Source organism: Corythoichthys intestinalis, chromosome 12, assembly GCF_030265065.1.
Source record: "Corythoichthys intestinalis isolate RoL2023-P3 chromosome 12, ASM3026506v1, whole genome shotgun sequence".
NCBI classification, from domain to species: domain Eukaryota; kingdom Metazoa; phylum Chordata; class Actinopteri; order Syngnathiformes; family Syngnathidae; genus Corythoichthys; species Corythoichthys intestinalis.
Genome location: NC_080406.1, coordinates 28,778,948 through 28,792,631, shown reverse-complemented (window position 1 = coordinate 28,792,631; position 13,684 = coordinate 28,778,948). Strand labels below are relative to the sequence as shown.

Below are 13,684 nucleotides of genomic sequence, written 5' to 3'. Positions count from 1 at the left end.
CTCTTAAAAGAATCTGAATCAAGAATCGTTTGGAATCAGAATCGAAACGTGGAATCGTAATCGGAACTAGAATCGTTCAGTTTCAAACGATGTCCAACTCTATTCTTCACAGGATAGTAAGAACAGGGTTCATTTCATTTCATTCGTTTTTTTCAGGCTATGACTGTTCTTGTCAAGACAGCAAATATATACAACTCATATAACCAAAAAAAAAAAAAAAAAAAAAAGAAAAGCAACCAAACAAATTAAGGACATTAAGCAACATTGCAAAATCAACTACACGCCTGAAAAGGAGCGGGAAGAAGAAAACTTATTTAATCCCACCCCTATTGTCATCTAGTTAACAACAAAAGATTTCTTGCTACTTCCTTCCATATTGTAGCCAACTAAAAATTCAGTTCAAACATTTTTATACATATAAATTTCTTAACCAATTCTGTCCCTTGTGATGAAGTTACCATTGGTAACACCCAAACCAAAAACAATTTCACACCAACATGGTAAATGAAAGTAATACTATACCAACAATGGTAAAGGCCACACACAGAGAACAAACAATTATAGATGACAACAATGATACCAACAATGGTAGCAGACAATATACCAGCATTGGTAAGAAACAAGCAGCACACATTCCAAGACAGATTATTCATGTAATTAAGACCCCTTATATCAGTATACTGTGGCCAGACCATAAGTTTGTAGAACCGTTTAAGTCTGTAGATAGTTTGGTTCTGGTTTTGGTTCAACTCAAAGATTGAAAAGGTCTTTGACTTTCACTAAATTGTCAGCATGGATGATGAAATGAAAAACAGATTTTGAAAGTCCAAAACTTTATGATTATTCATCGCTACAAATCTTTTTCGTATTAATTATAAGATTAAAGCAAGAAAGAGAGAGTGCCACGGTGGCTGAAGCAATGGGATTGGATGGTATATACATTAATTTAATTGTTGATTAATAAATTAAATCAGCCTAAATTATCCTTATTATGGGTGTATAGCTCTAAGGGAGAAGACTATTGACTGGTGTCAGACAGTGCCTTGTAAATATGTTGTTTGATTGTCACACATTCAGTAAAGTGAATGAAAGAGTCTTGCTGACGAACTTTGTTTTTGTTACCTGGGAAGGCATTTAGGGAAGAATGTTTTGTATGCAATGTTGGTGTTTCTATACACCGTTGATCTTAATGTGTCCTGATGATCTCGTGTGAAATGTCGGTAATATACCTCAAGCACTCAGCGGGCCGATGCGATGCATCGCATCCAGTCAGCGATATATGCATGCGTTGTTGATGTTGAGGCGCGGCCGGCGTACGCAAGCGTTCTGTACCCGGTGTGATTCCAAGGTAAAGGGATATTTGTTGTACTTTCTTTAGAATTTGAAATTGGGTAAACTGCATATGTCACATAGGGAAAAATATGTAAATTGGAGTGAACTTGAAGTAAGGGGCTCCATATGGTTGCAGTGTGTGTATTGTGACACCTCTGTGAATGCTATTAATATAAATGAAGACACTGATGGCAAGCAGGAACATGCAAAAGCCTGAGCTTCCACTTGCCCATATGGTCAGGTGAGTGATTTGAGTCTGTTATCTATATATACAGTGGTATTAAAACATGTCTGAACCTTTTGGAATTTCTCACATTTCGGCATAAAATCACCATCAAATGTCATCTGATCTTTATCAAAATCGCACAGATTTAAAAATGTCTGGTTTAACGAAAACCACCCAGGTTTTCATATTTTAATGAGGATAGCATGCAAACAATGACAGAAGGGGGGGGATAAGTACGAGAACCCTTTGCCTAAGGAGACTTAAAGAGTAATTGATTTTTTTTTTTTTTACCAAACAGTTTAAGTCAGGTGTGTGCCCAATCACTGATGAGTGGTTTAAAGCTGCCCTGCCCACTATAAAACACACACCTGGTAAGAATTGTCTTGATGAGAAGCATTGTCTGATGTGCATCATGGCTCGGTCAAAAGAGCTGTCTGAAGACCTGCGATCAAGGATTGTTGATTTGTATAAAGCTGGGAAAGGATACAAAACCATCTCTAAAAGTCTGGATGTTTATCAATTGACAGTCAGGGAAGTTGTCTACAAATGGAGAGAGTTTGGCACTGTTGCTTCTCTCCCAGTGTGGCCGTGAAGTGGCCGTCCACCAAAGATGACGCCAAGAATTCAGCGTAGAATACTCAGAGAGGTAAAAAAAAAAAAAAAAGAACCCTAGAGTGTCTGCTAAAGACTAACAGGAATCACTGGCACAGTCCAATATCTCTGTGCACACATCAACAATATGTAAAACTACTGCCAAGAATGGTGTTCATGGGAAGACTTCACTGAAGAAGCCTGAAAAAAAACATTGTTGCTAGTTTAATGTTCGCAGAAAGGCACTTGGACACTCTTTAGACGTTTTGTGGACCGATGAAACCAAAGTTGAATTGTTTGGGAGTAACACACAACGTCATGTGTGGAGCAAAAATGGAACAGCTCACAAACACCTCATCCCCACCGTGAAGCATGGTGGAGAGAGCATTATGATTTGGGGCTGTTTTGCTAACTCAGGGCCTGGACAATTTGCAGTAATTAATGGAAGAATAAATTCAAAAGTTTGTCAGGATTTTTTGCAGGAAAACCTGAGACCGTCTGTCAGGCAGTTGAAGCTGAAAAGAAGAAGGATGTTTAAAAAAGACAATGATCCAAAACACAGAAGTAAATCAACTTTAGAATGGTTTCAGTAGAACAAAATACAGGTTCTGGAGTGGCCAAGTCAAAGTCCAGACTTGAACCCCATTGAGATGCAGTGGCATGACATAAAGACAGTGATTCATGCCAGAAATCCTAGGAATCTGACTGAACTACAGCAGTTTTTTTAGAAGGATGGGCCAAGATTAGTCCTGATTGATGTGCCAGACTGATCTGCAGCTACAGGAAGCGTCTGGTTGAAGTTAACGCCACAAAATATTAAATGTGATGGTTCACTTACTTATTTTCCCCCCTTTGTCATTTTTTGCTTATTATCCTCCTCAAAATACGAAAACCTATAAATGTGATTTTAGTGAAAGCAGTTTTTTTCATCTGTGTGATTTTGACAAAGAACAGATCACATTTGATGGTGATTTTATGCAGAAATGTAATTCCAAAAGGTTCAGATAGTTTTTAAAACCACTGTACTTTGATTAAGAGCAAACAAATAACACTTGGGTCTTTGTTCTTGGTTGTTGATTGGACGATGGTTTGTCTACAGTTTGTCTTCGGAATTGCTGTTTTGCAGCGTTGATGCTCATAATGAGAATTGTGCTGCCTGTGGCAGGTACAAGAGGTAGGCCAGCATTAATGCAGTGGAAATCCAACAAGAGTTAATGACAGCTTGTGCTCATTAAATACGTTGTATTCCTTGGGTAATTTTTCTCTCAATAATCTTAAAAAATATATATGTTGTCTCATTTTAAGCAGCTATTTGGGAAGGTAGCCATGTTTTAGCAGTCGTTTAGTGAACTGGCTGTGAATAATCAGCCAGACTTTTACTATTTTAAGTCATGAATTATAAACAAGTCGATTTATTAGATCAATTTCCCTTTTAGGACTTGTTTATCTTTTCATAATGACATTTTGTTTTTTACAGGTTGACTGCAAGGGACTGGAAAATCAAACAGCCATCTACCTGAATACATATTGGAAGGGTGAGTTAAGAATGACCGTGCATGATTTCATTTTTATTCAGAGCTCACATAATATGACTTACAAATGAAACACAGGGATAATGAGCGGTTCAAATCATTCGCTTGGCGACTTGAGATATCTTTGGGGCTGTTGCCATGTTTGAGATGACAGAAATGACTAATGAGTAGCAAAACAAAATCTCTAAAACTGGAGCACACAGCAGGGTTTGTAGTTTTGCTGGGGATGTATTTTACATCTTTGTCTCCCCATGGTATCACAACACATTCCTGTATGCTATTTATCACCAGCAAAGGACTAGTCCGTATTGCTATTAACAGAGAAATATTCCATAGTTAAGTCATTGGGTAAGTAATATTATCTGGGCTCACTAATATGGGCTGCACACTTAGTTATAATTAGGACAAATTTACGCTTTAATAGAAAAGTTTTTTTTTTTTTTTTTTTTTTTTTTTTTTTACAGAGGACTGGTACTCAATAATAGCATTTCTATTAATCTGAATAATTATGAAGCAAAATCAGAAATTGCTCGATGTTCAAAATAGGCATGTGTAACGTGCTTTGTAAGCTATATATGTTGACCTGATGCCCAAGCCTCAATTACCATTCAATGCACAGGCACAATAGCCCGCTTTCTTTTGTCCCCTCCAAGGGGTACGTTTCATATCTGCTTCAGTGTGGTTATTTTTAGAATGGCTGAAATATCAGGGGATCCTGGATTCCCTCATTCCTCCGTGCCGTTTTTGTCACTCTTTGCTTTGTTGCTCTCCAAACTCCCAAACCCGTCACTCATGGATAATTACGCACCGTGGGAATCCATTTATCTGCTTGAGAGTATGTAGCCATGTCACCAGTCTTTCCTCACTCTTGTGACTCATTTACTTAATTATTTGCGAAAGCCGTTCAAGGACTATTTAAGTGGCCACCCACCACATGTGTTTTACACACGAGGACCGTTCATTCACCGTTGGGAGTCGTTGAGCTTGTAAAAACACTCTTAGAATGTGCTGCAATGTAAGTGTGGATAAAATAATCGTGATGTTGTCAAGAAGCTTGCAGCGGGAGGTTGAGAATCCAAGCACTGTATATCAACTCTTAACTACAATGTCTCTATGTGGTGAGAGTACGCCACCCCAAGACAAACGATACTGAAGTCTGTCTGACTGTTTTGGTTACTGTTCGCCTCAAGTCCTTGCAGTGGTGGTAACACACCTTGCAAAGTTCGCCAGCTGCTACTGCAGTGCCATCTGCGTAATACATTTTGTATGAGAAGTAACCCAAACCAGCTCATAGTTGGGACTTGAGCAGCAGAAGGCCCTCTAGGAATCGCTGTTTATTTTGAATTGCTTAAAAAATACAGCAATTTTTGCGAACTTGTGTATCATGTGGAAATGTCATCTATCATGTATCAAAAAGAACAAGTGAATATTTTCAAATAATGTTGAGCTTGTCTCATTTTACTAACAAATGCACCTACGTGGTGTGAATTCAGGGGTCTTGCGGTACTCTGAACAACTATTGCTGATTTTTCTGTTGGGCATTCAAGTATAACGATGATTGATTGATTATAGAATGTGAGTAGTTGGGAGGTTTTTAGGCTTAAGCTACATATGGCAGAAAACACTCATGTGACTTGAAGTTCCGTTCTGAGACCGCCAATTTTGCCAAATTTCAAAATTGTCCTATATGCTTGTGTGATAGATCACTGGAAAGCTTAAAATCTCTATTTATTGGGGGAAGAAAAATTATGAACAGAAGGGCATTTTTGACACCTTAAAAGTCAAATCAGGTCAGTCAAAGGTCAAATCAGGTGAGTGAAAAATCGACATTTTTGAGACCTTTGAAATTTTCTTTTGGTTTCTCATTTTAAAAAAAGATTTTAGACACCCATCCTGGTGCGTAATAAATAACGAAAACTCAAAGGTGATCCCTCTTTGTCTTCTGAAGTCATTGATAATCAGTATGCATGCACTTTGACATGTGGGTGGATGTACAACAGGGGTGTCCAAACTTTTTGCAAAGGGGGCCAGATTTGGTGAGGTAAAAATGTGGGGGGCTGACCTTGGCTGCCGTCCTTTACGTAGAACAATATATTTAAGCAAATTTTAGCAAGCTATTCTGTGTGTCACATTTGCTTTATTATTTGTTTTTAATTAATAATTTCAACAATCTCGCAACTAGCCTTTGCAGAGTTATCTTTCGACTCTCGGGCTCCTGCGAAATACTGCTACTGTGAAATTAAACTAGCTTCAAGTTACTAACCCTCTGTAATCTTGTCGTACATGTCAGCGTGTCTTGTTTGGTAATATTGCCTCACATTGAACTCTTTAAAAACAGCGACTGTCTCTGCAAATGAGGCAGACACAGTTGTTACGTATTTTAGTGGTGAAGTAGTCCAAATTCCAACTATCCTTGAATCGTCGGCCATCGCAGTCAACTTTCCCTTTTTTTGTTGATTGTCGCCATTTTGCAAAATTGGAAGTAAAGGGTCACACGGCGTAATGTTGCTTACAGTGCTGCTGGATTTTAGTGAGTAAATGAGGAGCATCATTTGTGTAAGCTACTTCATATGCTGGTAGCAGTACTGCTGACCAATTTATTAAGTCTGTGTGCGGGCCAGACATTATTGATTTTATGACAGAGGCTGGGGGCCGGATGAAATTTGACCACGGGCCGCATTTGGCCCCCGGGCCGGACTTTGGACATGCCTGATGTACAATAACAAAGGAAATTGGTGTATGAGTAAATGTAGATTTGATTTAGCCCTTTGTTTTATTTTCTAAATAAACATAGCTGTAGCTAATGATAACTTTACTACATACATTTTTTTATTTGGCTTAATTTCAATCTGTGCAAAGAAAAAACATTCAGGGGAATTTTAGGGGTTACATTCCAATACTATACTATTTTGACTTTTGCAGTGGGATTTTAAAATATTTTTTCAATTATGATTAAAGAATGTGAATGCGAGATACTGAGAATAAAAGGCTCCATATGCATAAAGGGAACATATAAATGTGAGTAAATAACACTCTAATTAATGTATTTAGCCTTGATGCCTAGGACGTTGGCTTTATGATTTCAGCATCTAGTGTATCCAATATATCGATATCATCCCATAATAAGCTATCCGAACAGCAACAAGGGTCGAAAAGATAATGGTTCTCCCGCTCCTCAGTTAGCCTGCTGTGTCCATAATTGTCACGCTAGCATTCGACTGCAATGTACGTCTTTTTGTGGCTTTCCGGTAACTCGAGGTGTGAGCAAGAGCGAGCATCATTAAAGACACGCTGATTTTAACAAGATATTATTGCGTACTTGCCTTGTTTCGATCTAAAAACTCAGGTATCAAAGAGTGTCAAGATAGAGCTGTGAATGGCCACAGCCAGTCTTTGTGGGGATTTTATGGGTGAAACACAGTAATATAACAAGGGTCGCGATGCGGAAGTCAAGATTTTCTTTTTCAAGTATTAACCCTTTTAAACATTTTTCTTTTTTTGGATCGAATATCATATAAAATATAGGGGGAAATGCGACAGTAACAACAACAACAACAAAAATACAATAAAGCGATAGTTATGAAGTAGATATGTGACTTTTTTACAGACACTATTTTTTTCATTTTGACGTAATTTGTTTAAAAGTTTAAAATATGCGAGTGAATAATTTTTTAGGTCTTTTTTTTCCCCCCAACTAAATATTAGACATCAATTAATGATTCTAAGCTAAAAATGATTCACATTTCGAATAAATATAATTACAGTGGTACCTCTACATACGAAGTTAATTCGTTCCACAACCTTGTCGAAATGGTCGTGTGTGTAGGTTTTCCACAGCCCGAAAACCTACATTAAGCTCTTAATAAATACTGATGTTACTATTGCAAATATCAATTCAAAAGAGCAAAACAAATTAATTATGAATACGGATTAATAATAGAATAATAGTAATGATACTAATAATACCTCTAATTATGTAACAAACCGGGTTCTAATTTGGCGAATATGCTTGTGTGGTGTCCTTGAACACATCGCGTGGCTTCCTTGATGGTTTCACTGCTTTTCACTTTCACTTTTGTGTACTTGCTGCGGGCGACACTAGGCGTGTTGTGTTGCACAAGTTGATGGAATAAATGATTAGAAATCTGACGAAGCTGGCGGTTTCTTTGGCGATTTTACCACAATAATAACTTCCACCTTAACTTTTAAAGACTGGCAAATGGAGGCGGACCGTCAAAAACAGTCTATTGTATTGTTGAGTGAGCCATATCACGGATGCGCACCCCACACTCATATTTTTCTATTTTCTATTTTCTATATTTTCTTGACTTTCATGTCAGATTTGGAATAGTTTGTTTTGTGTCACCATACAGTCAGAGTTGTTCACAACATTACCAGCACACACTGTTTATATTTATAGAATTGGTTGTTGATTTTGTGATTCTCACCCTCCACCCACACTTTGCTTCCTTTAACTACCTTCTTATCTGTGCTATCTGCACAGTAAGTTCCTCGCTTCCATCCATTCATCCATCCCCATCCGTCCCTATGACCAGACAGGACGCAGATGGATCCAGTATCAAAGCCCGCGTTTGTTTTGGAAACCTGGCGGTGGGAGTGGCGGCCAGATGCAAAAACAATGTCGTCATTCAGACGAAGCCTAGTTCGAACATGCTGTCACTCATGCTGTAGATTTGTTCCTAGCAGAGTCGTTCTGCTGTTTCCATGACATTTGTGTTAATCTTCGCAAACTGCACATCAAACCTCGAGTGGTGGATAAGGATGTATCGCTCAAATAGCAACACTGCATAAAGCAACTTTTTGATTGTCAAATTTGGAAGAAAAAAATTAGGTTACCTGGCATTACTTTTGTAAGTAAAAACTTTTTAAAGGATAACTCAGACATAAGGTAGCTTCTGGACATTTCCCCCCACCCATGTCTGTACTTTGTCCTGCTAATCAACTAACAAAGTGAATTCAATCGGATTGTTATGGTTTAAATGAATTTTCATCACCGTCGCTGCCATTAGTGAACGCCTCTCCTGCCAGCCAAGCACGGCAGAGAGGTCGTGATTTGATCTCCTTTACCTTGATCAGATTACACATTGGAATTAGTATAATTACAACTTTTGCTGATTAATGGGTAGGCTATAATTAGGTCTCTAAATGTAGAGATAGTATGTAGTTGTGTGTGTTTGTATAACAAAGATGGTAAAATAACAAAAGGCACATTTGAACTTGCAATCTACAGAAACCTTGATGTGTATGGGGCGCCGTTTGTAAAGCAGCACATGCTGAAAATTACGACAACATTTTCTCACACGTAGTGTTAAAAATGTGGTGTGAAATGTTTACTGTCACTTTTTTTCCACATTTACAACATTATTTAGCAACTTAAATATTTATTTTTAAATAATAAATATTGGACTTAAATGTTTAAATCCAGAACTAAATATTTATTTAAATCTTAAATGCAAATCTTAAATTTATATTATATATATATATATATATATATATATATATATATATATATATATATTAAATTTATATCCTAAATATATATATGAAATTTATATCCGAAATATATATCTTAAATCTGAATTTTATATTAAATCCTAAATGTAAATGTTATATCTAAATACTATATTTAAATCTTAAATCTGGAAACAGTTGAAACTAAATATTTAGCGTAATATGCAAATTCACATGACTGGAGACCGGAAGTAACAAAATAAAAGCTGGAGCAGCTCAGACTGTTTGATTACGTTGCTTGAAAATGAATAAAACCTACTCAACGGTGGCAGTCGGCTCTTGGACATGATTTATTGTGATAATAACAATATCTAGGTAAAAGACACATTTAGGAGAAACTATTTAAGGAATATTTTGTGCTTTTAGTGATACTTTTACGCACGAGCCCAGTAAAGTTACTAAGAATAGCCACGAGGGGTCTCTGTTGGACTGGAGAGCAAGATTGACTTTTCTAACTTCAACTGCAAAAATCCCGCATTTCTCACTGGGAAACCTTTGTATTGCAGTCAGAATAGCTCTGCTGATAGTCTCTGCTAAATTTGACTCGCCTGACATATTTTCTCACAGCCCACCTTGGCCGACTGTGAGAAACGCGGGATTTTTGCAGTTGAAGTTAGAAAAGTCAACCTTAAACATTTCACACCACATTTTTAACACTGCGTGGCGCTAAATATGAGAAAATGTTGTCGTGATTTTCGGCATGTGCTGCTTTACAAACGGTGCCCCATACATGGTTGTCCAGTGGACCTTGTCACAATTTTTCACAGAAAGAGATCAAATATCAATATCGGTCAACCAGACAGATTTTATTGCTTGTCGTGGCCTGAAGCGTCACTGAGCTTTAAAGAGATTTTTTGGCTGTTTTGAACTCAGGTTGTCCAGTTGTTGGTTGCCTACAGTAGGTGTCAGTTGTGACCTTTCATGCATACACAAATTTTATTTCTTTCATTTGTTGCTGTTTTGAGAATCCTGCGAGTATATGAGGCAAAGATATTGCTAGAGTTTATTAATCAGGTTATGCAGTAAATTGTTTCCACCAATTTTTCACCATACAGTTCAACATTTTATGTCGGGCGTCTGGTTGGTTGGTCTCTCTTGTTTGTAACACAAGTGTCCTTATTTTTCTTATTTTCCATCCATGTATTAGAGCTGAAACGAATACTTGAGTTACTCGAGTTTAAAAATGATCCGAGTAATTTTATTCACCTCGGGGAATCGTTTAATTTTGCCAGCTCTAAGCATCACATTTTGCCTGGACTACTTTTAATGTGGGACAACGCGCTGACGTCACGTGCGTAGAGGAAGAAGCAATTAAAAAAAAAAAAAAAAACTTACCGCAGCCGACAGCCGCTACAAACTACGCCGTCGCCGACGTTGCTAAAAACTACGCCCGCATGATGCTATTTTGGTAGCAGGTAGTGTCCGATAGATATCGATATAGATATATAGGTCTCATAGATATCGCATGCATTTAAGACTAGATGCGAAATGACAGACTTGGCCGCGTCTGGGCAGCGTTAGTAAACAGCCGCCATCTTTAAGCAGTAGACTTCTCATCGCTAATAAATATAACGTTACTGTCACTCGCTCACGTAGTGTTAGCCCTTCAGACGGCTAGGTTTCTATTGATTATGACCACAGTCGATGCGTGGCTAACATGTCTTAAATACAGGCTTTATTTAATCTGTAAAAACACAGCGCTGTAGTGTAAAATTAAAACATAATAAAGCTAACTGTCAGTTTTAGCTCAATAGTCATTACTGAATAAATGTGCTCCAACACAGCAGGTATCATACATTTATTTTGAACACTGCAAAAACTCAAAATCCTACCTGTACTTACAGTTTAGACTAGGCCTGACCGATATTGGAAAAAACTATTGCTGCGATTTTTGGGGGGTTTGCGATATATTGCGATATTATATTGCGATATTTTAAAAAAAAATGTATATATTTTTTTTTCAAGAAATTTTCACAAGATGACTTAAATAGCTGTTTGGAAAGACTTTAGATGACTTACCATCACCACAGTGTACAGTCATCCCTTGTTTTTCGCGGTTAATGGGGACCAGAACCTGCCGCAATAAGTGAAAAACCGCGAAGTAGCGCACCCCCCCATTTTTTTAAATTTATTTATTTTTGTGTGTGTGTGTGTTTGTGGTTTTTGTGCCCAATGTATTTATTCAGATTTAGCATTGGAAAGAGATACATATATGACATGTTTTTTTCTCACTTTTGCCCCCAAAGTGATTTAAAAAATGTATATAAATAAATGGTTTTAAGCACTTGAAATGTCATAATTATGATAAGTTTTAAACATAACTGTCCAACCAAATCATTTTTGAACAAGAATCAAGTACTGTAGCAGATAAATGCTTGGCTTTATTAAATGCTTCTGTTTATCTACTTTAGCTGTGACTGTTGAAGCGACATGTAGAAATTTCAAACTTCTCATGATCACTTCTGGCATTTAAATGTCTCCAACGTCCCCACAGTACACACATTCATTCCAGCGTGGCTTCCTTGCAACTGTTTAACAAGTTAAGCGATGATTGACAGATGCCCGTGTGAAGTCTGCTTCTTTGGCCAGATCAAAGCCATCGTTATGCCTCAGTCACTGAGAGGATCAAAAGGCTGGGAGAGGGAGGGTCTGAGGCTGTGCACAAGACCAGAAAGCAAGGCGTATGTGGATCAAAAAAAAGAAAAACTATCGCACGTGCTTGCGATGGGACTATCGCGCACATCGCAATGGCGATGTTTAAACGATATATCGTTCAGGCTTAGTTTAGACTAACTTAAAACTTAACTAAAACTTAAAAATACAGGGTGACCCAAAAAAAAAGTTTACACTCAGTTGACTGCTTGTTTAAAAGCCATTGAAACATATCTAAATAGGTTGTCATGCTTAAGTGATTCATTAAGGTCACTCAATGCAGCTGGTAGTCTCTCGTCTCTACAATTCCTGTGCTTCTGCTGAAAATGAAGAAAACTTTAGCTGTACCTGAATTGCTGCGTGCCGGTCTGACATCTACTGAGATTGTAGCAAACCTGAGAATATCCAGATGTGCAGTCTACAAAGTTAAAAAGAAGCTGAAAGATACTGGAACAGCCTCACGAAAACCTGGGTCTGGAAAACCCGATCTGTGCGGACCAAAAAGTTGATTGACAAGGTGATATGTGGCCACCCCAGAGTCCAGATCTCAATCCCCTAGATTATAGCATATGGGCAACTGTGGAGGACAGTGCCTGTAAGAAGCCACAAACTTCTGTGGCAGCCTTGGAGAGGTCCATTGTTAGATCTTGGGAAAAGATGACAGCATCCTACATAAAGAAGACCTGTCAAGCGTTCCGCAGGCGCCTGGAGGCTGTTGTGACACTTAAGGGAGGACACATTGAAAAATAGAGTGTACTGTACATGTTCTTTACAATAATGTATAATTTGTGATTAAATTCTAATTCTAAGCTGAATAAACATGGCATTTAAGTTGTATTATGGCAGTGTAAACTTTTTTTTGGGTCACCCTGTAGCTTGACACAAATGGAAATTGAATTGAAACACGTGGGAAAAACATAGCTTTCAAGTGATGTGTGTTATCAAGCGTAATTACATTTTTAGGTAAGAAATATGTTTTTTTTTTAATAAGATCTAGAAGTTTTTTGAGTGAAAGCAGTGAATTTTTTTCTAGTCACATCTGAGCTGCAATTGTTGGCTGTTTTCAACAATGTACATTGAAAATAAAGACATTGTGATTGACTGAAAATGGTTCAATATTGGATTAAATGTCTTTTTTTCTCATGCATATTTATATTTGCTCTTTACCTAAAAAAAAAAAAAAAATGTTTTATCCGATTAATCGATAAAATTTTCAGTCGATTACTCGATTACTAAAATATTCGATAGCTGCAGCCCTAATGTACTACAACCTCCCTGCACAAATCCAACACATTAAGATGGAGAGATCCTCGACAACTGCATCATTTTTTTTGTTTTTTTGTTTTTGTGGTCAATTGCATTTTAATGAGAGACTCAATCTCATTTGCATCATTGTTACATCTCTAACCTGTGGTGAATTGTAAACATGCTCTCATTTTGTGCGACATTCCATAACCTAATGAGAAGTGTTGACTCAAACCAACGCAGATAATAAATGCCGCTTGTGCACTCCTGGAAAGCATTTGTGATCTACTTAATGGTAAATTCAAATCTGTTATTGTAATGTAGGGTACATTTGAATTTTATTTTATATTTTAGAGTTAAAGTATCACTGACAAAAAAAAATCCAACTGAAAGTGTTTTTAATAGGGTTTTCACAATAATAATTGTTTAGAGTGTGTCTTTGTGTTCATACGTACTGTGTGTCCTCTAGGATTTTTTTTTTTCAACAGCAGGGGTAGAAATAAATTTGAATAAATACATTCTAAATGATTTTAAATGAATACATTTTTAATAAATATAATATTAATAAAGGTTT

At 37.2% G+C, this 13,684-nt stretch overlaps 1 protein-coding gene across 3 annotated transcripts in view; it reads left to right on the top strand.

The window, feature by feature from the left end:
• The window catches only part of adarb1b (adenosine deaminase RNA specific B1b), a 163,478-nt gene that overhangs the window by 50,350 nt on the left and 99,444 nt on the right, over nucleotides 1–13,684 (top strand). For 2 of the 3 annotated variants that reach the window (XM_057853117.1, XM_057853118.1), the window contains exon 2: nucleotides 3,627–3,684. The exons of the other annotated variant lie outside the window; for it this stretch is intronic. The gene's annotated coding sequence lies outside the window, so the exon portion shown is untranslated. The remainder of the gene's footprint in view (nucleotides 1–3,626; nucleotides 3,685–13,684) is intronic. 3 annotated transcript variants of the gene reach the window in all.